The sequence below is a fragment of the Linepithema humile genome, chromosome 4 (assembly GCF_040581485.1).
Source record: "Linepithema humile isolate Giens D197 chromosome 4, Lhum_UNIL_v1.0, whole genome shotgun sequence".
NCBI lineage: Eukaryota > Metazoa > Arthropoda > Insecta > Hymenoptera > Formicidae > Linepithema > Linepithema humile.
In genome coordinates, this window is record NC_090131.1 from 18,361,469 (window position 1) to 18,382,347 (window position 20,879).

Consider the following 20,879-nt stretch of genomic DNA (forward strand, 5'->3'; position numbering starts at 1 on the left):
GACAGTATTTTTTTAAAGTAAGAGGAATTAAAATTTTAGGTCTTCCTAACTTTATTTATTGTTTATGAGTAAATAAATATTATAATAACTTGATGTTAAATAAATTACATTTTTATTATATCAAATGTTCAATGTCAGTGTATCAATCAAATACATGTGATCAGTTGTGCGTCAGTAATAAGTTGATGTTGTGGATAAAAGTAATTATATTGAAACATAAACCAAAAATTGTTTTTTAATTGCTCCTTCAATATCCATAATTGCTCCACTTAATTAATTAATATTAATAACGCTATTACACGAAAACAGTCACCACTATTTATTTAGCAAATAACCCTGTTCAGACTTATTTCCTTTAAAATTTATTCTTCTAAAAAAATAATAAATGTTGATTATTTGATGCAATTTTATTATACTTTATTTGACGTGTATTGTATCGTTTTTACAGTTTGTGGTGCAATTAAGATTATGACATAGATCCTTGCATTTATTTTCAAGTGAAGTATTGTTACGACAAAGTAATAAATAAATGTAGAATTTTTGTGTGGTTGGTTGTGATGGGAATGTTAAGTTCAATAACGAACGTTTATGCCGAAAAGTAAGTTTTCCATCGAAAAATACACCTTTACGCTGTTCTTAAATGGAAATGTTGTAAGACTGTATGAAATTCCGATCAGATATTCGTACAATTTTTTTGATTTTATAAGAATTAACGGTAACAAAATTAAATCTGTCGAAATATATGTGCAACAAAAACTGAATTTTGTTTTTATTTAACTTTTTTTATTACATATCGTTTATTTTACCTCATAAGAAATATATTGAATTGTTCAAAAAGTTTATTTGCATTTTTACAACACATGATGTCATTAATAAACTGCACTATGTACACATTACCGAATGAAATAAATGCTATATCATTTTATAACTGACAACTTTTTGTGCATTTAAGAAAAAATTATCAAAATCGATCGAGATTTGTAAATTTGGCGTTGTTTTAAATATTGAGTAGAATTAAGTGCATTTCGTAACTTGATGCTTCTTTATAATCAAAAAGACAAAAATGCAACGTAGGTTCTAAACAAGAATTGGATCGCTTATAAAAAATATGCCGCCACAGAAAGAATTCGGTTTACGTTACATGTGATATATTCTGCGCAATATATGAAACGCCGCCAATTTTACAAATCTCAATCGATTTCAACAAATCTTTTGAAATGCGCAGAAAGTTGTCAGTTATAAAATGATATAGCATATTATCTTATTAGATAATGTGTACATAGTGCAATTTAATAATAGAACATCATCTGTTGCAGAAATAAAAACAAACTTTTTGTTCAGTCCAATATAATATTATGTACGATAATTAAATAACACATCAGTACATGTCAGTTTAATTAAGAATAATCAATGTTTTTTGGGATACCTATTTAATTTTAAAATATATTGTATACCTTTTATTTATTTTCTACATAAATTGATAGTTAGCGTACCATAATTTATAGACGACATTAGATGTAGAAGCTCTGAAAAATTTAGTTTTTATCAGTTGAAAATTATAAAGTTTAATCTTAAAGTTAAAATAACATAAATAAAATAAATTATATCTGTTTATGGTTTTGCAAAGCATTTTATTCAAGAATAAAATAATACGAAATGTATAATACTGCTGCAATATCATTAAAATATTAAATAATATACGTGTACTTTATAATGAGTGTTTGGTTCAGATTATCATAGTAACAAATATTTATTGCCAGCGTCGTGAAGTTTTCAATAGGCGTTCTTTCGAAGACATACCGCACCAAAGGACGCCTCATCAATAATATTCGCAATCTGTTATTTACGTTTTTAGTAGACAATGCGCAGGTCCAGTATACAGAAAAGGGATTTCGAAATTAACGAAGGATTGATCGCGATTCTAGATGCTGTTGTCTTTTGGCCGATCACAGTGACAGACGTCTTCTTGAACTCGTAATTTACTTGGGCATATACGATTAGGCGAGGAATTTAGCAATATCAAACTCGATTTCTTCTATGAAAAAAGAATCCATCGGAACTTGGTATGTGACCTTCAATCAATTTTATTATAACAATGAATTTACTTTTACTATTTAATTAGAGTTGTAATTATTTAAAAGATTCTTGCTTTGTCATTTTTCCTATAACTTTCTTTGTTGTATGTATTTTTGTAAAAACTGAAAACAGATAATATCGAGAGAGTTTATTTTAACATGTAATACATCCAGCAAGGCTGGATTTAATACAGATAATAAATTTTGCTCTTTTATAAGCTTACCTTATGTATTAACGGCTTTTTTCGTCAAATACTGTGTTTAATACTGATACACGCATCGTAACTATAACGCAAAAATTGTTTATTTTATGATTAGCTTATGTTTTAATCGTGACGGAACCAAATAATACAGAACGTGCGAATTCTATTCGAGCGAATAAGACTAACAGATACAACCAATTTTGCGGCACCTTTTTGCATAATAAATATATCGTAGGAATAATTGTTAATATTTTACAATGTTAGTCACATTTCCTCTACAGAGCTATATTCTTTTCTTTTGCTTTATGCATGCATGTAATAAATTTAAAAAAATGCTAATTTTATAGTTGAAACCTATTGTAAAGAATAATTGAATTATATTATGTATTAAAACAAAATAATATAAATTTATGTACATAAATTAGATTAGATTTTATAATTTACTCTTTCAAACATTAATCATTTTTTTATACATGATGTTATAAAATTAAATTTATATAATTTTAGATCAATACGTATAGTAATTATTGATAATAAAATTTTCAAAGAAAGAGACATTATATTGATCATAACTGCTAGAAATTCAATCAAAAAAATACACGAGAAGATGAGTTTTAAAATAAATTTATTATTCATACTTGCTGTCTTCAGCATGGGATACCAATGTAATACAAAACCTGCATCAAGTGAGACACATGTTAAAAGTAAGTACTTTATTTCTTTCATATTAAACGCGCACAGTAATTTTTTATTATATTTGCTATTGTAATACTTTTCATATAATTTAGAGAACTCAAATTAATAATAATTATTTAATGCATATGTTTTGTTATCATAAATGTTATCATAAATGGCCATAATTGCAAATTGCCATAATAATTGCAAGAATTTGAAGTTGTTAGTTTAATTTCATCGCAATGATAGATTGATAGAATAGATATTTTATTTTATATAAATTAATATGTGTGTGTCTTTCTATATATAGTTTACTGCATGCGTTATGATATAAGTTCTTGCACAATATACATCTTTTTTACAGATTGTAGCCTTCCAAATGACCTTGGTACTTGCTTCAAGAAGGAGCCGGAACTCAATGAAAGTTATGAATTGAGATATTGGTTTGATTCGTCAAAATCGAAAAATTGTCATCCTTTCATGTACGGAGGCTGCGGAGGAAATGGAAATAATTTTAAAAGTTATGAAGAATGCATAAATACATGCAGTGAAGAATACTTTATATACCTTCACAATGGAAAATTATTTAAATCCAAGTGGGAATAAAAAGTTTTTAAAACATAAAATTTTTTAAGGTTTCTTACATACTCATATGTATTTGTAATAATTTGATATTGAGTTTAAATTGAAGTACTAAATTAAAGACTCTGCGAAGTCTTTGAAAAATATTTGTAAAAGTGTTTTATTTTTACAATAATTGACTGTAATAAAATAAAATGTACGGATATGAATACGTAATGTAAGAATGTATATGTAAAAAAAGGAAAATACTTCTTAATTTAATATTTCTTATATTTTTTATTGCATTGAGCATTTAATACTACATATAGTAATTTAATAACATTAAGACATATAATAATTTGAGTAAAACATAATCAGTGTTTAATAAAATACTCCTCTGGTTTAAAAAATGTAATCTTATATGGAATTACAGTAACTGTACTAAATTGTTATCAAAATTATTATACACATGCAACAAAAGTGTTGTGTTCTTTTTTTATATTTATAGTTAACAAACTGTATAAAGTTGATATGCTTTTTAAATATGTAAGGCAATTAGGGAACAATTTCAATTTAAGTAAAATTAAAATTTTATATTTTTGTTTATTATATATGAGTAGGTAAATATTATAATAACTTGATGTTAAAAAAATTACATTTTTATGCTTTCAAATCTTCAATGTTAATAAAAGTTCAGTGTCGATGAAATTCACTCATGTAAGTCGTGCATCAGTAATAAGTTAACGTTGGGAATAAAAGTAATTATATTGAAATGTGCAGCAAAAAATTGCTTTTTAATTGTTGTTTTCATATCCATAATTGCTCCACTTAATAACATCATTAATTAATATTAGTAATGTTATTACACAAAAACAAGCAGTGTTTACTTAGGGAATAACTCTCTTTACTTATCTTCTTCAAACTTTGTTCTTTTAGAAAAACTTTGTTTTTAATGCTCCTTTTATTCACATTGTTAAATTTTTAATTTTTTGGTTTCTATTATAATTGATTGTTATCATTTGAGCCATTCCTTTATATGTGTTAAATTGTTTTTAGTTTCTATTTATAAAAATTAATAAATGTTTATTTGATGCAATTTTGTTATACTTTATTTGCCATGTATTGTATCGTTTTTACAACTTGGTGCGATTATGATTATAACGTAGATGTTTGCACTTAGTTTCTAGCAAAATATTACTTCGACAAGATACCAAATTAATGTAGAATGTTGAGGAGATTGTGATGGGAATATTAACAAATTCAATAACGCTTATACCGAAAAGTTTGCCTTGTGTCGAAAAATACACTTTCACGCGACTTTTAAATGGAAATGTAAGACTGTATAAAATTCCGATCAGATATTCATACAAATTCTATAATTTTATGAGACTTAACAATAACAAAATTTAATCCGTTGAAATATATGTATAACAGAAACTGAACAGTTTTATTATTTCTATCTGACTTGTTTTATTATATTGTACATTGTTTACTTTACCAAATAAAGAATATATAGAATTGATCAAAAAGTTTGGGCAGTCTTTTGCAACATATGATGTCATTAATAAATTGCACTATGTACACATTATGTAATGAGATAATATTTCACATTATTTTATAACTGACAATTTGCTGCGCGTTTAAAAAGAAAACTTGTTGAAATCAATTAAGATTTGTACATTAGGCGTTGTTTTAAATGTGGAGCAGAATAAAGTGCATTTTCGTTACTTAATACTTTTTTATAATTGGAAAGATAAAAATGCAACAAAGACCCTAAACAAATTTGCGCCGTTTAGAAATATTCTGCAACAGAAAGAATTTGTTTACGTTAGATGTGATTTATTCTATTCCATATTTAAAACGACGCCTAATGTACTAATCTTAATAAATTTTAATAAAACTTCTTAAAATGTGCAGAAAATTGTGAGTTATAAAATAATACAGTATATTATTATATTAGAAAATATATGCATAGTGCAATTTTTATTAATGCAACATCATCTGCTGCAAAAATACGAACAAACTTTATCATCAACCCAATATATTACTATGTATAATAATTGATAAACATCAAAATTTGGAAGTTTAATTAAGAATAATCAATGTTTCTTGGGATACCTATGTAATTTTACAATTTTATATACTTTCTATTTATTTTCTACACAAATTGAACACAGTTAGCATCACATAAATTATAGACAAAATTAGACAAAGCACTGTGAAATTTAATTCCAGTTGGTTGAGAACAAATTATAAAGTTTAATCTTAAAGTTTAAACAATATAAATAAAATAAATAACATTTATTTCGAGATTTGCAAAATATTTTATTCAAAATAAAGTAATACGGAATATATATAATATTGCTGCAATATTATTAAAATTTTAAATAATATACACGTACTTTATGATGACTGTACGGTTGAGATTATCATAATAACAAATGTTTATTGCAAGCACCGTGAAATTTTCGGTAGGTGTCCTTTTGGAGGTATATTGCACGGTATACCGCAACAATGATATTTGCAATTTATCAGCCACGTTATTAGTAGACAATGCGGACGCTCTACGATTACTGATAGAGCATTTTAGAATCGACGTAGGGTCGATCACGATTATACATGCTTTTGTCTTTTGGCCAACTACAGTAGCAGACGTCTTTTAAACTCGTGATTTACTAAGGAATGTACGATTAGACAAGGAATTATATCAAACTAAATTTCTTCTTAGGAAAAGAAATCTCGGAACTTGGTAAGTAATCTTTAATCAATTTTATTATAACGTTAAATTTACTTTTACTATTTAATTACAGTCGAAATTATTTAAATGATTTTTGTTTTGCCATAACTTTTTCTATAACTTTCTTTATTATGTACATTTTTGTGAAAAGTAAAACATGATAACGAGAGAGTTTATTTTAACATGTAATACATCTAGCAAAAATTTAAATATTCCTAGATTTATTACAGGTAACAAATTTTGCTTTTTTATAAGCAAATCTTACATATTAACGACTTTTTCCGCCAAATGTTGTGTTTAATATACATATACACATCGTAATTATAACGCAAATATTGTTTACGCTATGATTAGCTTATGTTTTAATCGTTACGGAACCAAATAATGCGGAACGTGCAAATTCTTTTTAAGCCAATAAGACTTATATACAAGTTTTGTGGCACCTATTTTATAGCAAACGTATCGAATGAATAATTGTTAATATTTTACAATGCTAGTCACATTTCCTCTACAGAGTTAAATTCTTCTCTTTTGTTTTATGCATGCATGTGATAAATTAAAAAAAATGCTAATTTTATAATTTAAACTTATTGTAAAGAATAGATGAATTATGTTATCCTTTAAAACAAATAATATAAATTTAAGTACATAAATTAAATCAGGTTTTATAGTTTACTTGTTTGGACATTTCCATAATCCTCTTTTATATACGAAGTTATCAAAAGTAAATTTATATAATTTCAGATCAGTACGTACAGTAATTATTGATAATAAAATTTACAGAGAAAGACATTATATTGGTCATAACTGCTGAAAATTCAATCAAAAAAATGCACGAGAAAATGGGTTTTAAAATAAACTTATTATTCATACTTGTTGTCTTCAGCATGTTTAGCATGGGATATCAATGTAATACAAAACCTCCATCAAGTGAGACATATGTTGAAAGTAAGTACTTTATTTCTCTTATATCGAACACGTACAGTAATTTATTGCTATATTGGCTATTATAGTACTTTTCATATAATTTGGAAAACTCTAATTGTTAATAATTATTTAATGCATAAATTTAGTTATCATAAATTGGCATAAGTTGCAAAAATTTGAAGTTTTTCGTTTAAATTTACTGGAATGATAGATTGGTAGAATAGATATTTTATTTTATATAAATTAATATGTGTGTCTTTCTATAGTTTACTGCGTGCGTTATGATTTAAGTAGTTGCAGAATGTACATCTTTTTTACAGATTGTAGCCTTCCAAAGGATCCTGGTGCTTGCTTCACGAAAGAGTTGAAACTTAATAAAAATTATGAATTGAGATATTGGTTTGATTCGTCAAAAACAAAAAATTGTCATTCTTTCTTGTACGGGGGCTGCGGAGGAAATGGAAATAATTTTAAAAGTTATGAGGAATGCATAACTACATGCAGTGAAGAATACTCTATATACCTTAACGATCAAGAATTTTTTAAATCTATTCAAACATATAGAAATCTTTAAAACATAAAATTTTGGGGGATTTTCAATATATTGATATGTATTTGTAATAGCTTAATACTAAGTTTAAATAAAAGTACTAAATGAAAGACTGTGTGAAGTCTTTATAAAATACTTGTAAAAAGGTGTTATTTTTACAATAAATGACTGTAATAAAATAAAATGTACGGATATGTACATGAAATGTATATTAAAATACGTATGTAAATAAAGGAAAAATCTTCTTATTTTAATATTTTTTATATTTTTCATGATATTGGGCTTTTAATACTACATATAATAATTTAACAACATTAAGACATATAATAATATGAGTAAAACATAATCACTGTTTAATGAAATAGTTTTCTGGTTTAAAAAATGTAATCTTATATGGAATTTCCGTAATTGTACTAAATTGTTATCAAAATTATTACACACATGCAACAGAAGCGTTGTGTTCTTTTTTTATATTTAGATATTTAACAAATCGTATAAAAGTTGATATGCTTTTCAAATATGTAAGGCAATTAGAAAACAATTTTTCAAGTAAAAAGAATTGAAATTTTAAACCTTCCTAACTTTTTTATAATTTATGAATAGATAAATATTATAATAACTTGATGTTAAATAAATTACATTTGTATGATTTCAATTCTTCAGTGTCAATATAAATTCAGTGTCGATCGATTACACTCTTGTAAGTCGTGCATCAGTAATAAGTTGGCATTGAAGATAAAAGTAATTATATTAAAACGTACACCGAAAAATTGCTTTTTAATTGCTCCTTTCACATCCATAATTGTTTCACTTAATTAATTCATATTAACAATGTCATTACATAAAAACGATCACCAATGTTTACTTAGGAAATAACTCTCTTTACATTTAGATTCTTCAAAATTTGTTCTTCTAAAAAAACTCCTCAATTGCTCGTTTTATTCCAATTGCTAAATTTTTAATTTTTTAAAATTTTATTTGTAAAAATTAACAACTGTTTATTTAATGCAATTTTAATATACTTAATTTGACGTATATTGTATCGTTCTTCCAGCTTGGTGGTGCGATTATGATTATTACGTAGGTCTTTGCACTCATTTTCAAGTAAAAGATTATTACAACAAAGTATTAAATTAATGTAAAATGTTGGGGAGATTGTGATGGGAATACTAACGAATTCAATAACGCTTATACCGAAAAGTTTGCCTTCTGTCAAAAAACACACTTTCACGCGGTTTTTAAATGGAAACGTAAGACTGTATGAAATTCTGATCAGATATTCATACAAATACATTAATTTTATAAGACTTAACGGTAACAAAATATAATCCATTAAAATAAATGTATAACAGAAACTCAACATTTTTATCATTTCTATCTGATTTTTTTTATTCCATATCGTTTATTTTACTACATAAGAAATATATAAGGTTGATCAAAAAGTTTGGACATTTTTTCCAACATATGATGTCATTAATAAATTGCACTATGTACACATTATGTAATGAGATAATATATCACATCTTTTTATAACTGACAACTTTCTGTGCATTTAAAAAAAAAATTTATTGAAATCGATGAAGATTTGTAAATCAAGCGTTGTTTTAAATGTAGAGCAGAATAAAGTGCATTTCCGTTACTTAATATTTTTTTATAATCGGAAAGATAAAAATGCAACGTAGGACCTAAACAAACTTGCGTCGTTTATAAAGAATATTTCGCAATAGAAAGAATTTGTATAGGTTAGATATGATTTATTCTATTCCATATTTAAAACGACGCCTAATGTACAAATCTCAACAAATTTCAATAAAACTTTTTAAAATGTGCAAAAAGTTGTGAGTTATAAAATGATACTGTATATTATCTTATTAGATGATATATACATAGTTCAATTTTTAATAATGCAACATTATCTGCTGCAAAAATGCGAATAAACTTTTTCATCAATCCAATATAATATCATGTACAATAATTTAATAACATAAGAATATAGATGTTTAAAAATAATCAATGTTCCTTGGGATACCTATGAAATTTTTAAATATTATATATTTTGTATCCATTTTTTTATACATAAATTTCAAAATATATAATATTGCTGCGATATTAAAATATAAAAAGATATTAAATTAGATATTAAACAGCCGGGGATAAAGATATTAATATATAAAAAGATATTAAAATATTAAATAATATACACGTATTTTACGATAAATGTACGATGCAGATTATCATAGTAACAAATATTTATTGCAAATGCCGTGAAATTTTCAATAGGCATCCTTTCGAAGCCTTAGCGCACGGTATACCACAACGACGATATTTGCAATTTACCAGTCACGTTATGAGTAGACAATGCGCAGGCTCTGTGTACAGAAAGGAGATTTCGGAATCAACAAAGAATCGATCGCGATCCTCGATGCTATTGTCCTTTGGCCGACCACAGTAACAGACGTCTCCTACAACTCGTGATTTACTTGGGCATGTACGATCAGTCGAGGAATTAAGCAATATCAAACTCGATTTCTTCTATGAAAAAGAAATCCATCGAAATTTGGTAAGTGACCTTTAATCAATTTTATTATAACATTAAATTTACTTTTACTATTTAATTAGAGTTGAAATTATTTCAACAATTTTTGTTTTGCTAGTTTTCCTATAACTTTCATTGTTATATGCATTTTTGTGAAACGTAAAACAAATGATATATCGAAAGAATTTATTTTAAAAGAATAAATGAGAAGCTAAACAGCCGTAGCTAGATCGCCGTGCTAGTGTATTCGAAGACAAATTATAAAAACAACGTTTCGACATGTTATCAGGTCTTCTTCAAGTTCACAATAAATAAGAAATTACATTACAAATTATAACGCTTTTTCGGACCAATTAAACAATTATTACAGAACATCGTTGATTTGTGTTGGTGTCAGTACGCAGTTATGTAATAAAATGGATGCAATGCTGAAGTCAATAACAAATATCAATGAATTACTATTGTTAGTCATTATTTTTATTGACACTAAAACGCAAATAAACTTGAAAATTAAAAATTAAAATTATAATAAGAATAAACGCAAAAAAATTGAAAATATACATACATTATTTTACAATTACACACATCATACTATAATAATTGTTTAATAGGTTCAAAAAAGAGTTATAATTTGTAATGTAATTTCTTATTTATTGTAAACTTGAAGGAAACCTGATAAAAAGTCGAAACGTTGTTTTCATAATTTGTCTTCGAATACACAAGCACGACCATCTAGCAACGGCTGTTTAGCTTTTTATTTATTCTTTTAAATTTTATATAATTATTTCGGCCTTTTATTATATTTAAAGTTGAATTTATTTTAACATATATTACATCCAGCAAGATTGGATTTAATATTGGTAAGTAATAACTTTTATCCTTATATAAAGCAAATCTTATGCATCAACGATTTCTTTTGTTAAAGTGCTATGCTTAATACTCATGCAGTTTATGTTTTAATCGTAACGAGACCAAGTAATACGAAGTGTGCAAATTCTATTCGAGCGAATAAAACTAATAGGCACAATAAATTTTGCGGCACCATTTTGCATAATAAACTTATCGAAAGAATAATTGTTAATATTTGACAATGTTAGCCACATTTCCTCTACAGAGCTATATTCCTTGTTTTTGCTATATGCATGCATATAATAAATAATAAAAAATGCTAATTTGACAATTTGAATATATTGTAAAGAATAGACAAATTACACGATTCATTCAAATAAATATATAAATTCGTGTACGTAAATCAGATTAGATTTTATGATTTACTTGTTTGAAGATTCATCTTTTTTTTATATTCAATGTTATCAAAATTAAATTTATATAATTTCAGATCAGTACGTATAATAATCATTGATAATAAACTTTTTAGAGAAAGAGACATTATATTGATCATAACTGCTAGAAATTCGATCAAAACGACACACGAGAAGATGGGTTTCAAAATAAACTTGTTATTCATGCTTGTCCTTAGCATGTTCAGCATGGGATATACTATAAGACACTTGCATTACTATGAAAGATGTAAGTGTTTTATTTCTTTCACATTGAACACAGTTATATATTATTATATTTGCTATTATAATATTTTTCATATAATTTAAAAAACTCAAATTGTTAATAATTACTTAATGCATATGTTTTGTTATCTTAAGTTGCCATATGTTGCAAAAATTTGAAGTTGACAGTTTAATTTTATTGCAATGACAGATTGATAGAATAGAAATCTTATTGTGTATAAATTAATATGTATCCTTTTATAAGTTACTGCATGTGTTATGATTTAACTTTTTGCACAATGTATGTCTCTTTTATAGACAATATTACCCGTGGACATGGCCGTTTTATTTTATTTCCGCACAGGCCATCGTTGAGGGACGAGATACGTTTCGGAAATCTCAAAAACTGGTCTCACTTTACTGAATAGGGATAGCGGAAAAAATAGAATTAATTTTAAAAATTATCAATGCATGAAAACATGCTGTCAATAATACTCTATATATCTTAACAATGAAGAATATTTTAAATTCATTCAAGAATATAAAATTCTTGAAAAAAAAATTTTTTAGAATTTCCTACATGTTTATATGAATTTATAATAATTTAATATTGAATTTAAATTGAAATACTAAATGAAAGACTCTGCGAAGTCTTTATAAAATACTTGCAAAAGTGTTTTATTTTTACGATAAATGACTGTAATAAAATGAAGTGTACGGATATGTATATGAAATATGTAGGAATATATATGTAAATAAAAGAAAGTACTCTTTAATTTATTATTATTATCATTTTCATTGGATATTTTTCCATATTGGGCATTTAATACTACATTTAATAATTTAATAACATTAAGACATAATAATTTCAGTAAAACATAATCAGTTTTTAATGAAATATTTCTCTGGTTCAAAAAATGTAATCGTATATAGAATTATTGTAATTGTATTAAATTTTTTTAAAAATAAGTGCACACACGCAACAGTGCTCTGCTCCTTTTTTATATATGCAGGTATTTAATAAATTGAATAAAGTTTGATGTGCTTTTTAAATATGTAAAACAATTAGGAAACAATTTCAAGTGAAAAGAATTAAAATTTTAGAATTTTCTAACTTTATTTATTGTTTATGAGTAGATAAACATATAATAAATATTATAATAACTTAAATAAATTACATTTTTATGATGTCAAATATTCAGTCAAATGTTTGATATATCGATTAAATGTACTCTATCCAATCATACATCAGTAATATGTTGGCGTTGTGGAAAGAAAAGTAATTATATTGTAACATACGCAAAACATACAAAAAATCGCTATTTAATTGTTCCTTTGATATCCGTAAATGCTCACACTTATTTTAAAGCGAAATATTACTACGGCAAAGTAAAAAATGCATGTAGAACGTTGTGTGGGAGATTGTGATGAGAATGCTAACGAATTCAATAACGCTTATACCGGAAAGTTTGCCTTCTGCCGAAAAATACAACTTTACGCGGTTTTTAAATAGAAATGTAAGACTGTGAAATTCTGATCAAATATTCAACAAACTCTTTAATTTTATAAGATTTAATGATAATAAAATTAAATGTATCGAAAGGTATATGCAACAGAAATTGAAAATTGTTTTTGTTTTTATTTAACTATTTTTATTACATATCGTTTATTTTATCACATAAGAAATATGTTGGGTTCATCAAAAATTTTTTAGATTTTATTGCAACATATGATATCATTAAAAAAATGCACTATATACATTATCTGGAATAATACACTATATCATTTTTTAACTGCCAAATTTCTGCGCATTTGAAAAAAATTCGTAGAAATTAATTAAGAATTGTAAATTAGATGTTGTTTTAAATGTGGAACCAAATAAAGTGCATTTCCGTTACTTGATGCTTTTTATCGATAAGACAAAAATGCAATGTAGACTTTAAAAAAGATTTGCGCCATTAAAAAAAGTATGCTGTATCAGAAAGCACATGGTTTACGTCAGATGTAATTTATTCTACTGTATATTTAAAACAACGCAAATTTTACACATCTTAATAAATTTTAATAAAATGTTTTTAAATGCGTGGAAAGTTATCAGTTATAAAATAATATAGCATATTAATTTATAATGTGTACATAGTGCAATGTAGTAACGCACCATCATCTGTTGCAAAAATGCGAACCAACTTTATCATCAACCCAATATAATACTATGTACAATAATTGAATAACGTCAAAACATGGAAGTTTAATTAAGAATAATCAATGTTTCTTGGAATATCTTTATAATTTTAAAATATTACATACTTTCTATCCATTTTCTACATATATTGAATACAGTTAGCGTCCCATAATTTATAGACGAAATTACATGCAAAAGCTCTGCGACTTTAATTTTAATGTGTCGGAAACAAACTATATGTTTTCCACACATACTACAAAGACTCGCAATTTATCATTTACGTATTTAGTAAACAATGCGCAGGCTCTGTGTACAGGAAGGAGAATTCGGAATAAAAAGAGGATCGATCGCGATCCTCGATGCTGTTGTCTTTTGGCCGGCCGCAGTAACAAACGTCTCTTCAACTTGTGATTTACTTGAGCATGTACAATTAGTCGAGGAATTTAGCTATATCAAATTCGATTTTTTCTTAGAAAAAAAAATTCGTTGGAACTTGGTAAGTGATCTTCAATCAATTTTATTATGACATTAAATTTACTTTTACTATTTAATTAGAGTTGAAATAATTTAAACGATTCTTGTTCCGTCATGATTTCAATAACTTTTTTTGTATACATTTTTGTGAAAAATAAAACAGGTGATATCGAGAGAATTTAATTTAACATATGTTACATCCAGCAAGGTTGGATTTAATATAGGCAATAAATTTTTCTTCTTATATAAAGCAAATTTCATGCATTAACGAATATCTTTCGTCAAAGTGCTATGTTTAATACTTATACACGCATCGGAACTATAATGCAAAAATTGTTTACTTTATGATTAGTTTATGTTTTAATTATACTGAGACCATATAATGCGAAATGTGCAAATAAGACTATATAATAATATAGTCTTATATAATAAGACTATATATATAATAGATACAACCTATTCTGCGACATCTTTTACATAATAAACGAAGAAATATCGAAAGAATTGTCGTTAATATTTTACAATGTTAGTCACATTTCCTCTGCAGAACTACATTCTTTTTTTGCTATGTGCATGAATTTGACAAATAATTTAAAAATCCTAATTTTATAATTTATACATGTTGTAAAGAATAGATAAATAATATTATTTATTAGAACAAATAATTTAAATTTTTGTACATAAATCAGATTAGATTTTATGATTTACTTGTTCGAACATTAATCTTTTTTTATATATAATGTTATGTAATTAAGTTTATATAAATTTAGATTAGTACGTGTAGTAATTATTTATAATAAAATTTTCAGAGAAGGAGATATTATATTCATCAAACGTAACTGCGAGAAATTCAGTCAAGACAACACATGAGAAAATGGGCTTCAAACTAAACTTGTTATTCATATTTGATGTCTTCAGCCTGTTAAGCATGTGGTACTTATGTCCTTCAATAGCAGATTCGTCTCATCATTCACCTGTGTGGCCTAAAAGTAAGTGTTTTATTTCTCTTACACTCATAGCAATCTTTTATTATATTTACTATTATGATACTTTTAATTTAATTTAGAAAACACAAATTGTTAATAATTATTTAATGCATATATTTTGTTATCATAAACTGCCATAAGTTGCAAAAATTTGAAGTTGTCATTTTAATTTTACCGCAATGATAAATTGATAAAATAGATATTTTATTGTACGTAAATTAATATTTCTTCTTTTATAGTTTACAGCATACGTTATGATTTAAGTTCTTGCACAATGTATATCTTTTTTACAGATTGTGTTCATCTGTATGACCGTGGTCCTTGCTTCTCGGAGGACATGAGAATTAATGGAACTTTTCAGTGGAGATATTGGTTTGATTCGTATGAGACGTTGGATTGTAAGCGTTTTGAGTACGGTGGTTGCGGAGGAAATGGAAATAATTATGTAACTTCACAAGAATGCTATGAAAAATGCTATGATATCTACTCTGTACGTCAGTATCAAGATGTCTTGAAAGAAAGACAAAATTCTAACATTCGAAGAGGAAATTACAACCGTCGAAGGAGAATTACAGATCTTTAAAACATAAAATTTTTGAGGATGTCCCATATATTGATATATATTTGTAATAGTTTGATATTGAGTTTCAATAGAAGTACAAAATGAAAGACTCTGCGAAGTCTTTATAAAATACTTATAAAAGAGTTTTATTTTTACAATTATTGACTGTATTAAAATGAAATATACGGATATGTATATAAAATATGTAGGAATATATATGTAAATAAAGAAAAGTATATCTTAATTTATTATTTCTGATTTTTTTTATTATATTGAACATTTAATATTACGCATAATAATTTAATAATATTAAAAAATATAATAATTTAAATAAAACATATTCAGTGTTTAATAAAATATTTCTTTTGTTTAAAAAATATTATCTATGGAATTACCGTAATTGTACTAAATTATTATCAAAATTATTCCACACTTGCAACAGAAGTTTTGATCATTTTTTATATTTATAGTTAACAAACTGTATAAAGTTGATATGCTTTTTAATTATGTAAGGCAATTAGGGAACAATTTCAATTTTAGTGGAATTAAAATTTTATATCTTTGTTTATGATTTATGAGTAGGTAAATATTATAATAACTTGATGTTAAAAGAATTACAATTTTATGATTTCAAATCTTTGGTGTCAATAAAAGTTCAGTGTTGATGAAATTCGCTCTTGTAAGTCGTCCATCAGTAATAAGTTAGCGTTGAGGATAAAAGTAATTATATTGAAGTGTGCAGCAAAAAATTGCTCTTTAATTGTTCTTTGCATATTCATAATTGCTTTACTTAATAATATTATTAATTAATATTAATAATGTTATTACACAAAAACAGCCACTAGTGTTTATTTAGGAAGTAACTCTCTTTACACTTAGTTTCTTCAAAATTTGTTCTTCTAAAAAAACTTCTCCTCAATTGCTTGTTTTATTCCAATTGCTAAATTTTTAATTTTTTCAAATTTTATTTATAAAAATTAATTACTGTTTATTTAATGCAATTTCAATATACTTGATTTCACGTGTATTGTATCGTTCTTCCAGCTTGGTGGTGCAATTATGATTATTCCGTAGGTTCTTGCACTCATTTTCAAGTAAAATATTATTACAACAAAATAAAAAATAAATGTAGAATGTTGTGTGGGAGATTGTGATGCGAATGCTAACGAATTCAATAACGCTTATACTGGAAAGTTTGCCTTTTGCTAAAATATACACTTTCACGCAATTATCAACTGAAATTGTAAGACTGTATAAAATTCTGATCAAATATTCATACAAATACATTAATTTTATAAGACTTAACGGTAACAAAATATAATCCGTTAAAATAAATGTATAACAGAAACTGAACATTTTTATCATTTCTATCTGACTTTTTTTATTACATGTCGTTTATTTTACCACATAAGAAATATATAAGGTTGATTAAAAAGTTTGGACATTTTTTCCAACATATGACGTCATTAATAAATTGCACTATGTACACATTATGTAATGAGATAATATACTGTATTATTTTATAACTGACAACTTTCTACGCATTAAAAAAAAATGTGTACAAAACGATTTAAAATTGTAAACTTGACGTTGTTTTAAATGTAGAGCAGAATAAAGTGCATTTCCTTTACTTAAAGCTTTTTTATAATCGGAGAGATAAAAAAGCAACAAAAATTTTAAACAAATTTGCACCGTTTATAAAGAATATTTTGCAATAGAAAAAATTTGTTTCGATTAGATGCGATTTATTCTATTCCATATTTAAAACGGCGCCTAAAGTACAAATCTCAATAAATTTCAATAAAACTTTTTAAAATGTGTAGAAAGTTGTGAGTTATAAAATGATACTATATATTATCTTATTAGATGATATATACATAGTTCAATTTTTAATAATGCAACATCATCTGCTGCAAAAATGCGAATAAACTTTTTCATCAGTCAATATTATATACTTTGTATCCATTTTTCTATACATAAATTAAACACAGTTAGCGTTCTATAATTTATAGAGAAAATTACATGTAAAAGTTCTTCGAAATTAAGTTTCAATGTGTTGGAAACAAACTTTAAAGTTAAACAACTATAAAGTTCAATCTTTAAGTTGAAACAACATAAATAAAATAAATAATATCTGTTTCAAGATTTGCAAAACATTTTATTTAAAAATGAAGTAATAGGAAATTTATAACATTGCTGCAATATTAATGAAATGGTAAATAATGTACAGATACTTTATGATAAGTATACAGTTCAGATTATCATAGTAACAAATAAATAATTGCGAGCACCTTGAAATTTTCGGTAGGTGTCCTTTCGAAGCCTGATAGCACGGTATACCACAACGATGATATTCGCAATTCATCAGTCACGTTTCGCGTAGACAATGCGCAAGCTCAGCGTATGGTTACAGAAAGGGGATTTTGGTATCAACGAAGAATCGATCGTGATCTTCGATACTGTTGTCGTTTGGCCGACTACGGTAAAAAAAGTGTCTTCAACTCGTGATTTACTTAGGCATGTACAATTGGACTAAGAAATTAGGCGTATCAAACTTTATTCTTTTTAGGAAAAGACATCTCAGAACTTTGGTAAATAACTTTTAATCAAATTTATTACAACAATAAATTTTCCTCTATTTTTTAATTGCAATTGAAATTATTTAAACGATTCTTGTTTTGTCATTTTTCTTATAACTTTTTTTGTTATATGCATTTTTGTGAAAAATAAAACAGATGATATCTAGAGAATTTAATTAAACATATGTTACATCCAGCAAGGTTGGATTTAGTATAAACAATAAATTTTGTTCTTATATAAAGCAAATTTTATGCATTAACGATATCTTTCCTCAAAGTGCTATGTTTAATATTCATACACGCATCGTAACTATAATGCAAAAATTGTTTACTCTATGATTAGTTTATGTTTTAATTATACTGAGACCATATAATGCGAAACGTGCGAATAAGACTAATAGATACAATTTATTCTGCGACATCTTTTACATAATAAATGAAGAAATATCGAAGGAATTGTCGTTAATATTTTACAATGTTAGTCACATTTTCTCTGCAGAACTACATTCTTTTTTTGCTATGTGCATGAATTTGACAAATAATTTAAAAATCCTAATTTTATAATTTAAACTTGTTGTAAAGAATAGATAAATGATATTATTTATTAGAACAAATAATATAAATTTGTGTACATAAATCAGATTAAATTTTATGATTTACTTGTTTTAACATTAATCTTTTTATATGTATATAATGTTATAAATTTAAATTTATATAATTTTAGATCAGTACGTATAGTAATTATTCATAATAAAATTCTCAGAGAAGGAGATATTATTTTGATTATAACTGCTAAAAGTTCAATCAAAACGATACACAAGATGTGTTTTAAAGTAAACTTGCTATTCATACTTGCTGTCTTCAGCTTGTTTAATATAAAGTACCTATGTTCTTCAAAATCAGTTTCACCTCCTTATGTGCCACCTAAAAGTAAGTGTTTTATTTCTCTCACATTGAACACTTACAGTGTTCTTTTATTGCATTTACTATTATAATTTAATAACTTTTAATTTAATTTGGAAAACACAAATTGTTAATAATTATTTAATGTATACATTTTGTTATTATAAATTCCTATAAGTTACAAAACTTTGAAGTTTTTAGTTTAATTTTACTGCAATGATAAATTGATAGAATAGATATGTTGTTGTACATAAATATTACATTTTTTTTTTTTATAGTTTACTGCATGCGTTATGATTTATGTTCTTGCACAATGTATAGCTTTTTACAGATTGTGACCGTCCGTATGACCGTGGTCCTTGCTTCTCGGAGGACATGAGAATCAGTAGAACTTTTCAGTGGAGATATTGGTTTGATGTGTATGAGTCGTTCGATTGTGAGCGTTTTGAGTACGGGGGTTGCGGAGGAAATGGAAATAATTATTTAAGTTATCAAGAATGCTATGATGAATGCTATGATAAATACACTAAACATCGGCAACGAAAGACGATAAATCTCGAAAAAGAAAGAAATGATTACAACATTCGAAGAGGAAATACGGATTTTTAAAACATAAAATTTTTTAGGATGTTCCATATATTGATATATGTTTGTTATAGTTTGATATTGAGTTTTAATAGAAGCACTAAATGAAAAACTCTGTGAAGTCTTTATGAAATACTTATAAAAGTGTTTTATTTTTACAATAATTGACAATAATAAAATGAAATGTACAGATATGTATATGAAATATGTAGGAATACATGTATATATGTAAATAAATAAAATTAATTTTTACTTTATTATTTCTGATTTTTTTTCATTGTATTGGACATTTAATATTACGTATAATAATTTAAAAATATTAAGGCATATAATAATTTAAATAAAACATAATTAGTGTTTAATAAAATATTTCTTTTGTTTAAAAAATATCATCTTATATAGAATTACCGTAAATGTACTAAATTATTATCAAAATTATTCCACATTTGCAACAAAAGTTTTGTTCCTTTTTTATATTTATATTTAACAAACTGTATAAAGTTGATATGCTTTTTTAATATGTAATGGAACAATTTCAATTTAAGTAAAATTAAAATTTTATATCTTTGTTTATTATTTATGAGTAGGTAAATGTTATAATAACTTGATGTTAAAGAAATTACATTTTTATGATTTCAAATCTTCAAGTGTCAATAAAAGTTTAGTGTCGATGAAATTCACTCTTGTAAGTCGTGCATCAGTAATTAATTAGCGTTGGGGATAAAAGTAATTATATTGAAATGTGCAGCAAAATATTGCTCTTTAATTGTTCCTTCCATATTCATAATTGCTCTATCTAATAATATTATTAATTAATATTTATAATGTTATTACACAAA

General features: G+C 25.5%; 3 long non-coding RNA genes across 7 annotated transcripts; all 3 read left to right on the forward strand.

Annotated features, from left to right (window-relative positions):
• The first annotated feature begins 583 nt into the window (after positions 1-583).
• LOC105670899 (uncharacterized) lies at positions 584-3,458 on the forward strand. Its single transcript, XR_001100515.2, has 4 exons — positions 584-598; positions 1,856-2,063; positions 2,786-2,982; positions 3,318-3,458. It is a non-coding gene; the product is annotated as an uncharacterized lncRNA (long non-coding RNA).
• A 2,520-nt stretch (positions 3,459-5,978) lies between these two features.
• On the forward strand, positions 5,979-7,982 carry LOC105670901 (uncharacterized). Of its 2 annotated transcripts, none has more exons than XR_001100517.2 (3): positions 5,979-6,263; positions 6,996-7,199; positions 7,499-7,982. It is a non-coding gene; the product is annotated as an uncharacterized lncRNA (long non-coding RNA). The 2 variants fall into 2 exon arrangements; XR_001100518.2 differs by having other exon boundaries at positions 5,983-6,263; positions 7,035-7,199.
• A 2,146-nt stretch (positions 7,983-10,128) lies between these two features.
• Positions 10,129-20,300, forward strand: LOC105670868 (uncharacterized). 4 transcript variants are annotated; one of them, XR_010890064.1, is made up of 8 exons: positions 10,129-10,288; positions 11,643-11,794; positions 12,088-14,447; positions 15,235-15,414; positions 15,705-17,216; positions 18,282-18,564; positions 19,277-19,482; positions 19,777-20,300. It is a non-coding gene; the product is annotated as an uncharacterized lncRNA (long non-coding RNA). The 4 variants fall into 4 exon arrangements; XR_010890063.1 differs by having other exon boundaries at positions 19,787-20,300; XR_010890065.1 differs by lacking the exon at positions 19,277-19,482.
• The last annotated feature ends 579 nt before the right edge of the window (positions 20,301-20,879 follow it).